General features: G+C 41.1%; 1 protein-coding gene across 2 annotated transcripts in view; it reads right to left on the reverse strand.

Annotated features, from left to right (window-relative positions):
- The window catches only part of COL8A1 (collagen type VIII alpha 1 chain), a 155,984-nt gene extending 142,544 nt beyond the window's left edge, over positions 1-13,440 (reverse strand). For both annotated transcript variants that reach the window (XM_019548853.1, XM_019548852.1), the window contains exon 1: positions 13,307-13,440. The gene's annotated coding sequence lies outside the window, so the exon portion shown is untranslated. The remainder of the gene's footprint in view (positions 1-13,306) is intronic.
- Positions 13,441-13,679: the final 239 nt, after the last annotated feature.

Consider the following 13,679-nt stretch of genomic DNA (forward strand, 5'->3'; position numbering starts at 1 on the left):
AGGAGTGACCAGGAATAACGGTCACAAGCTGGCAGAGGGTAGGTTTAGGTTAGACATCAGGAAGCGCTACTTCACAGTTAGGGTGGCTAGGAGCTGGAACCAACTTCCAAGGGAAGTGGTGCAGGCTCCTACCCTGGGGGTGTTTAAGAGTAGGCTAGATGAACACCTTGCTGGGGTCGTTTGTCCCCAGTACTCTTTCCTGCCATGGCAGGGGGTCGGACTAGATGATCTGCTCAGGTCCCTTCCAACCCTAGAAACTATGAAACATGCTGAGAACAGGGGAGTTTACTGGTCCATTCAGGTCACCACACCTCCTTCTCTTCTGCCCCTGATACCTGCAAGATTCATCTGGGCATTATTTCCCATCCAGAGATGAGCCAGCCCTCACTTTAATATTCTCATCCACTCAGCATTGATCAGAAGTTCAATGCTGGAGTGATATTTCTGGTCTTTTCAATCCCTGCTAGTATCAAACACTGCTAGTATTTAAACAGTACACAGCAATGCTGCAAAGCAATTTTAAGACATACATGTTGGGGGAGGGAGGGGTCAAACAAAATGCTGTATCCTGTAAGTTACAGAAGGGGAGATTCTAGGGGAGTAAAGCATAAGTTCCACAACCGCAATTTAACCAGGATGATGACAGTAAGACCCATTGTCCTGTGAGAAGAACGATGGCCATGTCCAGACAAGCACAGCCATGTGGTACGTGGCACCTCAAACATATCCATGGCACCACATAGCGCCCATTTAGATGTTTTCCATGCTGCAAGGGTGCACTGCCTGTGTATGCACTGCTCTGCTTTTTTTCCCCCATGGGTTTTTTTTTTTTTTTTTTATTCATGGATATCCAGGGATTAAAATATATGACAAAGGAAAAAAAAAACAGAGCAGCACAAGCACAGACAGAGCTCACTGCTTAAAGGCAGAGCTGGGCCGTCCAGAGCCATGCTCCAGCTGCCAACCAGCCTCTGCACAGCAGAATTGCCACAGCTGCAGCCCCAGGAAGCCCCCCAAGATCCCAGGTAAGGCTGCTGGAGCCAGCCTCCCCTACCCCACCCAGGACAACTTGCTGTGCATGAAAGCGTATGTGGCATGGGCATTCCCCAAGGACAAGTAACAATGGTGCAAGGTGCACTGCCATTACTTGACCCCGGGGAACCAAACATCCATGCTCATCTGGATGCACCCCATGTGATTAAGAGACCACAAGAGCAGTTCACTGCAGTTTCACATCCTGACCAGAATACGGCATTGCCAGCAGCACACATACCTCTAGAACCAAACTGAGACATTTACTTCCAGGTCACCACTGGAGCAGAGGACCACTTACTGAATTTCTAGCTCCACTTCCTGTGGTAGTTGAATTTTCCCTGGTACACTGCCAATCAAGTACTTAACAACTCAACCCAGCTTTCCTTGGTCCAGAACTTAAATGCTGGACAACACAATCCACTTTCTAAGTCTTCTGTGTTTATTCTGTTGCTGTATCAGGAGTAAGGGACCAGAAAAATCTAGCAATCTCACAAGTATCACTGTTTTAAAATATGTAATATACTAAAACGTTATGTTGACCACTTTGAGAGTCAAATACTAGAGTTTAAGCAGCACAACAGAAGTGTTTAGTGGATTAGCAAGTGATTTTAAGTAACTTTGTAAGCCAAAATATTTCCTGTTGCAATGTGTTATCTTATGCGATGGAGCAAAGGGAGAAATGATAGGTTACAATGTCTTGAGGCTGAAGTTACAAGGTGCAGAGTGCAACCTAGGAAGTGCTAAGTGTCTTCAGTTCTCTTTAGCTTCAGTGAGAGTTGATGAAGCACAACATGTCCCTTGAGGAGTTCAACACTTTTGTCTGTGAACTTCCATTAAATTATAATTGCTTCTGTCAAAACACACCTGATGGATGGGCCCACCTGGAAAATACTTTTTGCAACCTTCTCCTTCTCATGTCCTAAAATAATACTAGAGAGTTTAAGAGGATTGCAGCTGGGAGCATATCTCCAACTATCGGCAGATTTGTCCAATAAATAATTGAACTGAAAATATTCTAAACTAGTGCTAGGACTGGTGTGTATTTGTGCCTGAAATTTCATAGATTTTTAGGGTTGGAAAGGACCTTAGTAGATCATTGAGTCCGATGATTATAAGAATTATTTTTACTCAACTGAGGAATAGAAATAGAGCACAGGACCCTTATGCCCTGTCAAAATTAACCAAATGTTTGAAATTTAGGTATTAACTATTTGTAACCAGCTGCTCATGAACCAGCTTGAGTAAACCATTAATATTCATGAAGTCTTTTTAAACCCAACAGTTAAAAATAATGTGATGAGTTTAGCACAGGAACAGAAGATTAAAAAACAGACCCTTGTTTCTAAACTGCATTTTTTGCCTTTGATTAGTGATATATCGATACTGTTCCCAATTTATTATCACAATGGCTTTTACCTAGCCCACATGCATTAACTCATTTTCACATACAAAGTTATTAATGGCAAAAAAATGGTTGGCCCAGTGATGGCTTCAGTATTTGATTGTTTGCACAAGAAACCATGTCAATTCTGAGAAAACAATTCATGGCTTGTAGGGAGTTTGTGGCTGGGCACTAGGAAAACACTCCCTGAAAGTATTCATGGAGCAGCAGTAACTGTGGAAACCCATGCAGTATATATTCAAATTGGACCCAAGCTGCCTGGAACTGGGGAGATCTTCAAGGGCCATGTACAGACATTACACTTTTACTGGCATAAGCGATCAGAAACCTGCCTATACCTGTAACATAATGAAGTTTGGCACAGGAACTGGTTTAAAAATGGTGGAACCTGGCCTAAGATTTGCTGCCCCCCCCCACCCCGCCCCCACCAACAAAAGGTGAATGTGTTGTTCACTACTGATCTAAACTACACTGCATAAAGAAAATGGCATAACTTAGATCAATTCTGCCTCGGGCTTTTCTAATGTCTGTATCAAGCCCTGGAGTCACAAATGGCCAGCACAGAGCCTCCTGTGGCTACAGGAGGAATTTGCTATGCTGCTGCCTATCTATTCCACTTGTGTAATTCACGTGCACATCATTCTGCAATTGAATGGGCTGAGGAAACCAACAGACATTTTTGCCAAGTCCTGCCACCCCCTTTGGACGAAAGAATTTGGACCAGCATGCCGAGTTTACCTTAGACACCTTTTTGCCAATTTATATTCTAGAGTTTATTCTCTGTGGCAACCCATCAACCTGATAAGACAGAACAATCATGGCTAGTGCCTCATTAGCTCCCACAAGGACTGCAAAGTAGGGCACAAGCATAGTAGTGACCCTGACTGGACAGTCAGCCAATGATTTATAAGTTCCAGAACTACCAAGAGTTCACGTACCTGCCACAGCACCGCACTGGACATTGTGTCCAGGGCTAGTCTTGGACTAGATTGAAATAGACCCCAGAGAGACTCCACAGCATTCATGGGAAAAGTTAGATTTTGCTGAACTCCAGTCTTCCACCCCCAATGTACACACCGTTTGTCAGACTTGGAAGGACTCTCTCTATTTGCTGGAGGGCTCTGTTCAGCTGGAGGGTTCTTAAAACATTTCTTTCTGGGTTGACCAGAATGTGGCTTTGGCCTCTTTAAAACTCCTCCCTATCTGATCAGCAACCACAGAGGCAGTTTATTACCAAAAAGAAATCTAAGAATCAGTTTTGGCCACTTTCCTTGGAAAGTTCATTTATTAACATTGCTTTGGTTTTATGTCAAAAACACATTGACAAGTGCTGACATTTTTGGAACTGTTAAAGCTCAAGAGACTTATTCCTCAAGTCCTAAAGTTTGCACTTTTTGTAGCAAACAATGTGATTAGCTACTATGGTAAATTCTAGCCACTGGTGGAAAAGAAATGAGTATCAAGCACTTTACTTTTACTTTTTAAAAATGTATTTATATGGATTTTAGTACCTGTTGGAGGTTCTAAATTAATTACTCTGTGGGCACATCTACACATGCCCCTCATGGTGCTGTTATACTGTGCTTTCCCAGTGGTGCATGGTTATTTTTAGATGTTATGTCACTGTAGCAATGCACAATAAGGAGGTAGCTCATTGCTACACTGACATAGCATCAGGCTCATGTTTTGTGCCTGCCCGTGCTATGTTGCTGTATTGGTGAGCTACAGCAACATAGCGTCACCAGCAGAAACAACCTGCAAATTTAAATTAGTCTTTTATCCATAAGGGACAATGCAATAAAGGCTCTGGCAGTGTACACTTCCTCTACTGCCCTGCTTGTTTGCCTTTGCTCCTCAGTCCTGACCTGGCCTACCCACCTTTTGGCTTCTTGGTTGAAACTGCCAGAAAAGCCCCAGTCTTGTGTTAATGTCTGTCAGCTAAGCACTGGACTAAACTTAGCTAATTTACTTCACAAAAAAACCTAGGAAATGGAACATTTTTTCTTTCTGCTTTTTGTTTCCTTTTAAAGACAAATTGAAAGCAAATTTTGCTCTCTGAAGCATGCAAAAGATCTCTGCTCTGATATTCTGCTCACACTGGAGCTCCATGCATGTTAGGGATAACAGAACACGAGAGCCAAGATCAAGTGTACGGCCAAGGGACTGCTCCAAGGTTTTTTCCAAGGTTTCTTCACCAGCAATCTGATTGCATTTGCTTTGAGTAGCCCCGAGGCTATGCCATCTTCAGTTATGTACCTTTAAAAATCAAACTGAATAAATCTGAGATGATATCAGCACCTCTGTGTCAGGGCTTGTGTTATCTTTTTGTCACTTTGGTTCATATCATAGGGGCTTTGTTATATCTGGGATTGATTCTGTTATTCTGGTAGTGTAGGTAGCAAAAAAGGGCAAACATTTTTCTTTTCCTTTTTCAAGAATGTTTTTCCTTTAATGTCAGAGGCAGGCTCTCCTGTGTTGATATGTGCCTTCCCTGTGTCCAGTGAGAAGATTATTGCAGTGAATAGTTGCACAGAATATAAGAGCGTATAACACAGACATACCAAAGAACAGGCTTCAAGCTTATTCGTAGATGTTCTTAGTGGTACTGGTTTTGATTAGGAGGATTTCACCTCATGTAAATGTCCCCCGTCTCCCTCTGTCTGACAGCCCTAGCAGTTGCAATCAGCTAGTGCACTTGACCTCAGGACTAGGGGAAGACATTACAGAAACCAATTTAAGTGATCAAAAACTGGTTTAAACCTGTAACAGAACAGACGTTCAGTGCATCTAAACTGGTTGGAAAATGGCTGGAACCAGTTTGAGATAAATCTGGTTGAATGTAGTATCAGACTTAACTGATTTGGATCAAACCAGTTTATGCAATGTCTGTCCCAGACCCTTTTCTGGTTTACTTTAAATCAGAGTTCCCCAGCATCCCAGTACGCTCTCTGGGCTGGGCAGGACCCTCTGCTCCAGAGAGCTGGGCTGGTCCTTCCCCTCTGCTCCCTGGCTGCAGCTCTGGCAGAGACTGCATGTACAGCAGGGTTTGCCTGGCTTTCTCCTGCTGCCCACCTCCCCCTCACCACTCTGTGCTGAAGTAGGAATTCTTCCCTCCCCTCTGCCATATACAAATACTTCTCAGCATTAGCTAGCATACCACAAGATGGCTATAATCCATGCTGTGGGAGACTGGACAAAGTGCCACTTATGGCTTTTTGGAGCTAATCAACAGGTAGCTGGTAATATCCTTCCATTCCTTCTTTAGAACAAGTTGTTTAAGAGGAGCTTGAACTAATGAGAGATACTTTTGTTTTGCTGATGGGCTGATAAATGCTCTCTGCTGTATAACTAAGTGCTGTGTGAATCCTTGCTGGCTCCCTCACTGATCAGTGAGGGGGAGGGACCCCTCCCTAATCAGAGCATCCTGCCAGGGCCTGGCCACACCCCACCCCCCTCAGCTCAGTGCTGTAGAAGGGAAGGGAGGAATGCTTTAACACTGCCCCTGCCCTGGCTTCTAGCCTGAACTACTACAGCCATATGCCTGCATTTTCAGTACAGAGAGGATGTCTGTACTATCACAAAGTGGTTCAGCCTAGGGAGGTTAGACTAACCTGCAAAGATTGAATCAATTCAGGGTCAGACTTTTTGAATGTCTGTCTCTAGCTCAGGACTCTACAGATGCATGTACATAGGGACTGGGGTACAGGGAGCCCCCGCTTAGTGCTCTTAATTGGTTCCTGAAAAACTCAACATTATGTGAAACAAGTGTTAAGCGAAGCTGAAAGTATTTGATGACCCAAGATGGCAACCACAGTTCTTTTTAATGATCCAAGATGATGGCTACAAGCATTAAAATGAAACTCGCTGAGCACTAAGTGAAATCAGGTATCAATTTAAAATGAGCATTATAGCAAAATGGCACTAAGCAAAACAGTGTTAAGTAGGGGTTGCCTGTAGTTCACTCAGGGATTAAAAGCCCCTGATTATGGAATTTGTTTTTTCATTCCCACCTGTACTGAAAAGAGCTCATATCCATTTAAATAGCAGGCCTATCCTTTAGAGTACAGGGAAGATGGATTTAGGCTCTTTTTCTGTTTTGTAGCTCTTTTTCCATTTTTCCTGGTATCATTCTGTGAATATAGATTTTTTTCAAAAATCATTGACATGCTTTGTGAACACCTATGACATGGATATATTTGCCAGAACTATGTTTTCAGTGTATAAATACAATGAAAAAGGTAGGCTTGGAAAAGAAAAGCAAGGGGTGTGTGTCTCAAATATTATTCACGATAGAGGGATGTGTTAACTGAGTAGGCTGGTAGATCACGGGCCTGGCAAGATGCTTTTAAATCCTTAGTGGAATGTTTCTAGCCTTCCGGGAACAGACTATTATTTTTGAGTGCCCTCCTGTTGAACTCAGTGTAACTGTGGATGCGACCCTGTAGAGAATGATGTCCACATACATACACAGACACCATAGTCATCAGTGCTGTGCCTTTGTGTAGCACTGCGACCAGAACTTATGACCTTCCCCTCCACAAACACAGCTGTTTTGCAAGCTGCAGCCCTTGCAGCCAGGAGAGGGAGCTGATAAGCACTCCAATAGGTCTGATCTTTTTTCAGCCAGAAGAGAGCAGTATTTCACACTTAGTATTAATAAGGGTCCATTAGATCTAGTCCACTGATTTGCAACTTTTCTGGACTCAAAGCACCCCTCAGAAAATGCCAACTTAGTTTTCACTCTTTGTGCATGTGTAAAAATACTAGAGCAATTTTTCTGTTGCAAAGAACTCAGACCATAACCGGTCAGAATGTTTTTGACACTCTGGATTCCTATTTGAAATCTCTGGCTTTACCTTGTGAATCAAATTTGCATACCTAACAGTGCTAACATTGCATGGCACACTTGGAAGAATCTCAAGGCACCCCAGGTGCCATAGAACCCTGGTTGAGAATTACTAATATAGTCCCTCAGTCATTTGACCTTCCATTCAAAAAGCATTAGGATTTTATCCATCTGGCTTTGGCCAAGAATCAGAAACTTTGCATTTTAGTTCACTAAAAGACACCCATATGCTAACTAGAGATAGAAATCTAGAATACAGTTATGAGACACAGTAGATTACTTATACATGACAATGTTTTCAGAAACCGTTGCTTTCTTTCGGGAGGACATGAATAAAAGGCTAAGCACTATAATTCATCCATATGTTCACACAGACCCTTGTCATTATGTTCCAAATTTACCATCCTCTACAATTTATTCTAAAGGCAAATGCCGTTGGCTGGGGCCAGTAGTAGATCTCTTATCCTCTGTGAACTCCAGCTATCAGAAGGCAAACTCAACTGCACACAGTTACACTGAAAACTTAAAGGATCATCTGCCCAATTAGGCACCTTTAGTTATCATTTTTAATTTCCCTAATTTTCCATCAAGGACAGAACAAACCATCTATGCTTCACTGCCTTTCCTTGTAGCCTAGGATTGCTCTCCATTATAACATGATTAACAGTTTTTATTTGCAGAAGTACAAAATTTGCGAAGATAGAAAAATCGCCCCCAGAATAAGAAAGAACCTGAAAGCTCACAATAGATGGTAGGTCCAGAAACAAAGTAGACAGTCATAGGATAGGCAAAAGGTTCAGAGGTAAAGCCAACCTCTTCTCCTCTGCGAAGAGTAAAACGTGGTAGCAGAGAGACAGAAAATCCCATATTTGCTCTTCCTGAATAATTCAGTGTGGCCCAGATACTGGAACAACATGCTTCTTCTTCCTGCAGCTGACAGAAAAGAATTACTCTGTGGCACTCTCTATGGCACCTGCAGCTGGATGGTTGCGTATCAGCCTGGTCATACCCCCAAACAGGATAGACTCCCCACCCCTGACCCCTCTCCAGAACAGCACCTTACAAACAGACCTGTTAACTAGTGCACAAAAAAAATGTAGTGGGGGGAGAAGGATGACCAATAAAGCTTTGCTTTTACTCAAACCTGTTTCATTACCATAATAATACACTATCCTCACCTATGTGGACCAATGAGCCAGTCTCTATTTATATATGCAACATGCTCATATATGCAAAGTGTTCAGATATGCAAGATGGTAATATAAAGTGTCCAAAAAGAAATAAAGATATAAAGCCCCTATGCAACAGTCCAGAACTTTTATAACAATGCTATTACCAAATCTAATACAAAAACCTGGACATGCACAGGTATTTGCTCTTTTTTCCCCCTGACTTTTCTTGTATAAGGCTTGGAGTTGAATGCCCATATAAATGGGGTTCATGTAAGTGAGGGTCTACTATATGTACAAAGAAGTTTTTTGTTGTTTAAAAACAAAAAAGCAAACAAGAAAACCTTATTTTCCAGGTGTAAGTATGTGGGATAGACACTAACTTCCTGCTGCCAACCCTTAAGTGTTAGAGCCAATTTCTTGCCAGTTTCTATTAGAGTTGTGTATTTGACTGGTCAAATAAAATTTGGTCAATAAGCTGGTCAAATATTGGTAAAAAAATTATAAAAAAATTCCAATAGGTCCAAATAACACATAGGAAAAGCACATGTTTTCCATTCAGAAATGTGTCAAAACACACACACACAAAAAAAAGTATAAAATTACAAAAAAATTGCTTTTCTTGTAAAATTGCTATAATTGACCAGTCAAAAAATAGGCACAGTCATTTGACAGTATTGACCTGCTTGCTCACCCTAGTTTCTATGAACCTATTTACAGCTCTTTCATCCAGTTGCAGCTTGTACTTTTGTACGTATTCTTTCACTTACACTACAGTATTTCAAGGCACATTATAAACCCAGCTCAGTTGTATATGCCTTTTGGTTATTCGTGTTCTAGTGAGCAGCTTTCTTTATCGGTTCTACTGATCTGTTAATTCTCTCCCACATTCCTTGTTCTGTCCCTGGGCTTCTTGTCAGTCATGGAAACTTATCTTGACAGAAGGTGAGCCAATGGCCCCAAAGGCATCTGTGGCAATTGTTTCATAGACCAAACATCAGTGTGTGATAACACATTCTAAGAGTGGAGACACTCCAATTCTCTCCTAAATAAGTATTTCTTATAGAGTTGTGGACCATTTCATATGCCTTGAGCTAACCAGAGTCTAGACTTTTGCATATCTCACTTCATATGTGTCTCATATTTGGGCCACAGATATGGGGACCACACTTCTCTTTCCTTCAGGCTTTCCATCAGAGAGAGAGCATGTTTCAAATTTTATGCACAGCACATGAGGAAGAAGCTCAACATTCTTACAGAGATTTGTTTTCCCCCTCAACTCCGATTTTAGGACAGCACAGTTACAAGACCACAGCAGCTATTAACATTCTACACTTTCAGACGGGGCAATGCAAGGTTTATAGAAAAGCCACCTAAAAGAGTGTAAAAAGGATTATATGGTTTACAACTGCCCTGTCCCAATGACAAAGAGCAGTAAGACTCAGGATGACAGTGGACTCCTAATTTTCTCACAGAAGTGGCAATTTCTTCTTTTATCATGTGACCTCATTAAAATAAAAATATGCAGTGCATCTGGTGCTCAGCATATGAATTATTTTGCATAATTGCCTCCAATTTTCAATGTGAACTTGAGTTTTGAAGTTTATTAGAACATTATTGCCAAGTGTCAGGTCTACTGTGTATGCTTTATATAATTTCCTGGCTAGCAATGGTAGGAAGAGATGGAAGATTGGGAAAGGGGAAGAAGGAAGGGAGAATTTTTCCTTGTTCATTTCACCAGGATGAGTCAGTCCTAAAGAACCAAGTAGGGTTTTACAGTGAGAAAGAGAAACGATATCTTTTGTTGGAAGTGCTGGACTGGGACCCAGAAAAACAGGGTTCAGGTCTCTGCTCTGTCACAGATTTTTGGCATCACCATGAGCAAATAATTTTCTCATGCCTAAATTCACCAGCCACATTATGTGGGGGAGACACAGGGGGACAAGGCTTCATAGAGGTACCTGGGTGCTCGCTAAACACCAATAGCAGAAGTCATATTATGACTGTAGATAGTTGTATAGTTTACACTGTGTAACTAGGGATTTGGTACAGAGCCCATTGGCAGTGGGAGTTACTCCATCAACTCTGGACCAAGCCCCTTAAACATAAAACTGACTGGACATGACCACCCTAAGATTGTTGCTGTCATTATTATGTCTCCATTAGTGTAACTTAAAAATTGTGGTGTTCAGAATTTTTTCCCTGTGGTTTTTATCTTATTCTCAGCTTCCTAGTATCCAAGCCAGTTTTCTCTCAACCCCTTACTTGTTTAGCATGTGGTTGCCACACCATTTTAAAATGATAGGGTGCATTTTATAGAGTGTGTTTTTGTCATGATAGGAGTAGAAACTGGTCTTATACAAAGCATTTTCATTTCAGCACCAAGATAAACAAGGGCTGTGTAACAAAACTCAACAGCACATTTCTGAAAGGATTATTTTTCTGGAAAATCTTCTGCACCCAACTTCCCTTCACCCACTGGTATGAAATGACGCTAAGTTGAACTATGGGATGTGTTACCTGTGAGAGATGCTGTACTGTCTGATTACAGATGCAAAAAGGACATGCCTACATGAGACGTTTACTTCAGAGGTGACTACTTAGCTTTGCAGTAAATGTCTCAGCATCTACATGTACAGGCCTACTAGGAAGCAGGAAAGTAATATATTCTGCAGCAGGGTAACACTTGTAAATACAAATACTACCCTGCATGGGAGTTTTCATGCACAGCAGCACACATGCAGACACTGACATGACTGGCTGGGACACAAGGGTGCTTCAGTGCGGGAGTTGCCTGCTGGCTAGCCCTGCACTAAAGCATCCCTGTGCTCCAGCCAGCCCCTCCACATCACGTTATTGAGACTGGTGGGAACAGCCTTAGGCTGGCAGTCTGACCCTCCCCTCCTCCCCGCTCCCCCGATGCCACTGCTAACTGGGGCTGCTTCAAATGGGCTCCACGTGCAGCATATTAATAAGTTCCAAAGTGGATTGATCCAGAGTTAGTTGTTCCTGGGCACACATTTAAACAGCACACCTGGGAGCAAAAGACTCTGGAGCAATAAGCTCCAGAGATTATTCAAGTGCACTAATTACATGTGTAGATGTGCCTAAAATGACACATTTCAAAGCAGCCTCCAACAAAAGGTATTTTAATACATGTAAATCTTTTGAGTCAAAGGCACTTTATGATGGGTTTCTTCCTTGCTTACTCTGTTAAAGTAAAATTGTGCATGACAAATAGAATTTTATTATAACCTAAATTTTATAAACAATACATTTCTAAAATTATTTGCTGCTGCAAATATCAGATGTTAACTAGGAAATAAAAATTTGCAAGAGAGGCATGAAAATGTCTTGGGGGGTGGGGAAGGAACTCTTTTTAGGCTTTATTTAAATCAGTCTTCTAGACAAAATGTATATGGATCAGTTGCTTTAAAAAGAATTTTACTCCAAAGCTAACCAAGCTGCAGGAACTGAGAATATTTTAAAAGATACTCATGTAAACTTTCTAGCAAATTGCTGAATAAAGACGTTTCCTATATTCACATTAGGGAGCTACAATAGATCATGTATAAAATAAAGGTCAAATCTCAATACACTAACAAGAAAAGGATGGCATAACAGAGTTAATGTTATAAAACTCTATAGTAGCTACTGTAAGTATAGTTAATGTGCAAAAATACTCGTATTTATATGAAGGTTTTTCTATTTAAAAAAAACCCAGAAAAAAAAGCACATTATTACTTGAAAAAGAGATTTTTGGCCACAGTAAAGAAAATATTCACTGTTAACTGCAGGAATGTGTTCTGTCTAGGAGATTTACAGTAGATACAATCAATATCTACTGTTTGCTTACTATTAATTCCTGAACTCTCTCATTGCTGAGCCTGATGGCAGGATTCTAGGATTAGAGCTCATATGATGGAATTTCTTTAAACAGGTGACCATGTGCTAAAAATGCACAGACTCACAACATGAGAAACTGGTTCTAGTCATTGAGATTTGTCTCTGTGGAGCTGGACAGATGCAAAAGGAAGTGAGTACCACCCTGGCTTTGAAACACTGTCTTCTGTTTAATGTGCTTCAGCTTTTTACTCTATCCATCAGGCTATAATATTTTCTCTTTACTACTCTTTTCCTGTACCAACATAATATTTCTGTATATGTAGCCAATAAAAATTTAATTCAAACAGCTATCATGTAAAAGGAACAGCACACAAAGTTCTGTTGTTACAGGGAATAAAACTTTGCTCTTAAAACATGTTCCAAAAGCATAGTTAGTCCTGAATGGTGAATGAAATTCACCTCTTGTAACACCCAGCTCATCACTAGATCCTTCCCGAATCCAGTAGTTCAAACAATTTTTTTTTCAAAGCAGTAAAATCTGGAAAGATGCACTTTTCTGATAAGATTTGCTAAAACTCTCTTGTAATTTTCCAAAAATCTCCTATATGATCACCAGGCATTTTGAATGTACTATTTCTTTTAAAGGAAAAATATTAGGCAGCTTTAAACTACGTTTTTACTGATAGCTTCAACTGAGTTTTTCTTTTTGAGATGGAAAATAGTAAGAGGGATTTTAAAAAGTGTTAAAATAATCCTGCAGGATTTGATTTTGAGACCATTAGAAAGGATCAGAAGAGCCTTTCTCAAGCATATCTGTCAGTGTGTCCCAGCAAGATATGTTTTTATTTCATTGCTAAAACAACAGATTGTTACTGACCTAAATGTCAGATGACACTTCATTTGAAAAAAGCTACACCAGCACCACCCAGCAAGGCAGTGGAGAGCTGGCATTAAGACTTCCTCAAAATAGCCTGGGAGAACAGAAGCCTGAAGTGGCAAGAGTCTTACCTTGAGTACGCAAGATCCAAGGAGAGAAGATCACTGGCTCACAACAGTGGAGGACTGAGAAAGTGCTCTGATCAGCAGCTGGTAGCATGCTTTGGCTTTTATGTGCAGGTGGGAGGAGCTGCTCCTTATAGTAGGTGGGCAGGGAAGAAAGCAAGCAGGCAGTACTCAGAAGGCACTGTGTGGCTGATTTTTGTTCTTCAGGGAGTGAGAAAGAAGTGGAAAGGGAAGAAAATTGAATGGCATTCACAGAGGAAGAAAAGCTTGATTTTATTTGTTTGTTTGCAATCAGTCAACCCATTAAGGGCTTAATGTTATTTCTTTAGAACTAGTGTATTTTTTCCAGTTAGAGTTGCAATGCTCCAAGGTCCGTTTT

This window comes from Crocodylus porosus, unplaced genomic scaffold (genome assembly GCF_001723895.1).
Source record: "Crocodylus porosus isolate Cpor-Errol unplaced genomic scaffold, CroPor_comp1, whole genome shotgun sequence".
Lineage (NCBI taxonomy): Eukaryota > Metazoa > Chordata > Crocodylia > Crocodylidae > Crocodylus > Crocodylus porosus.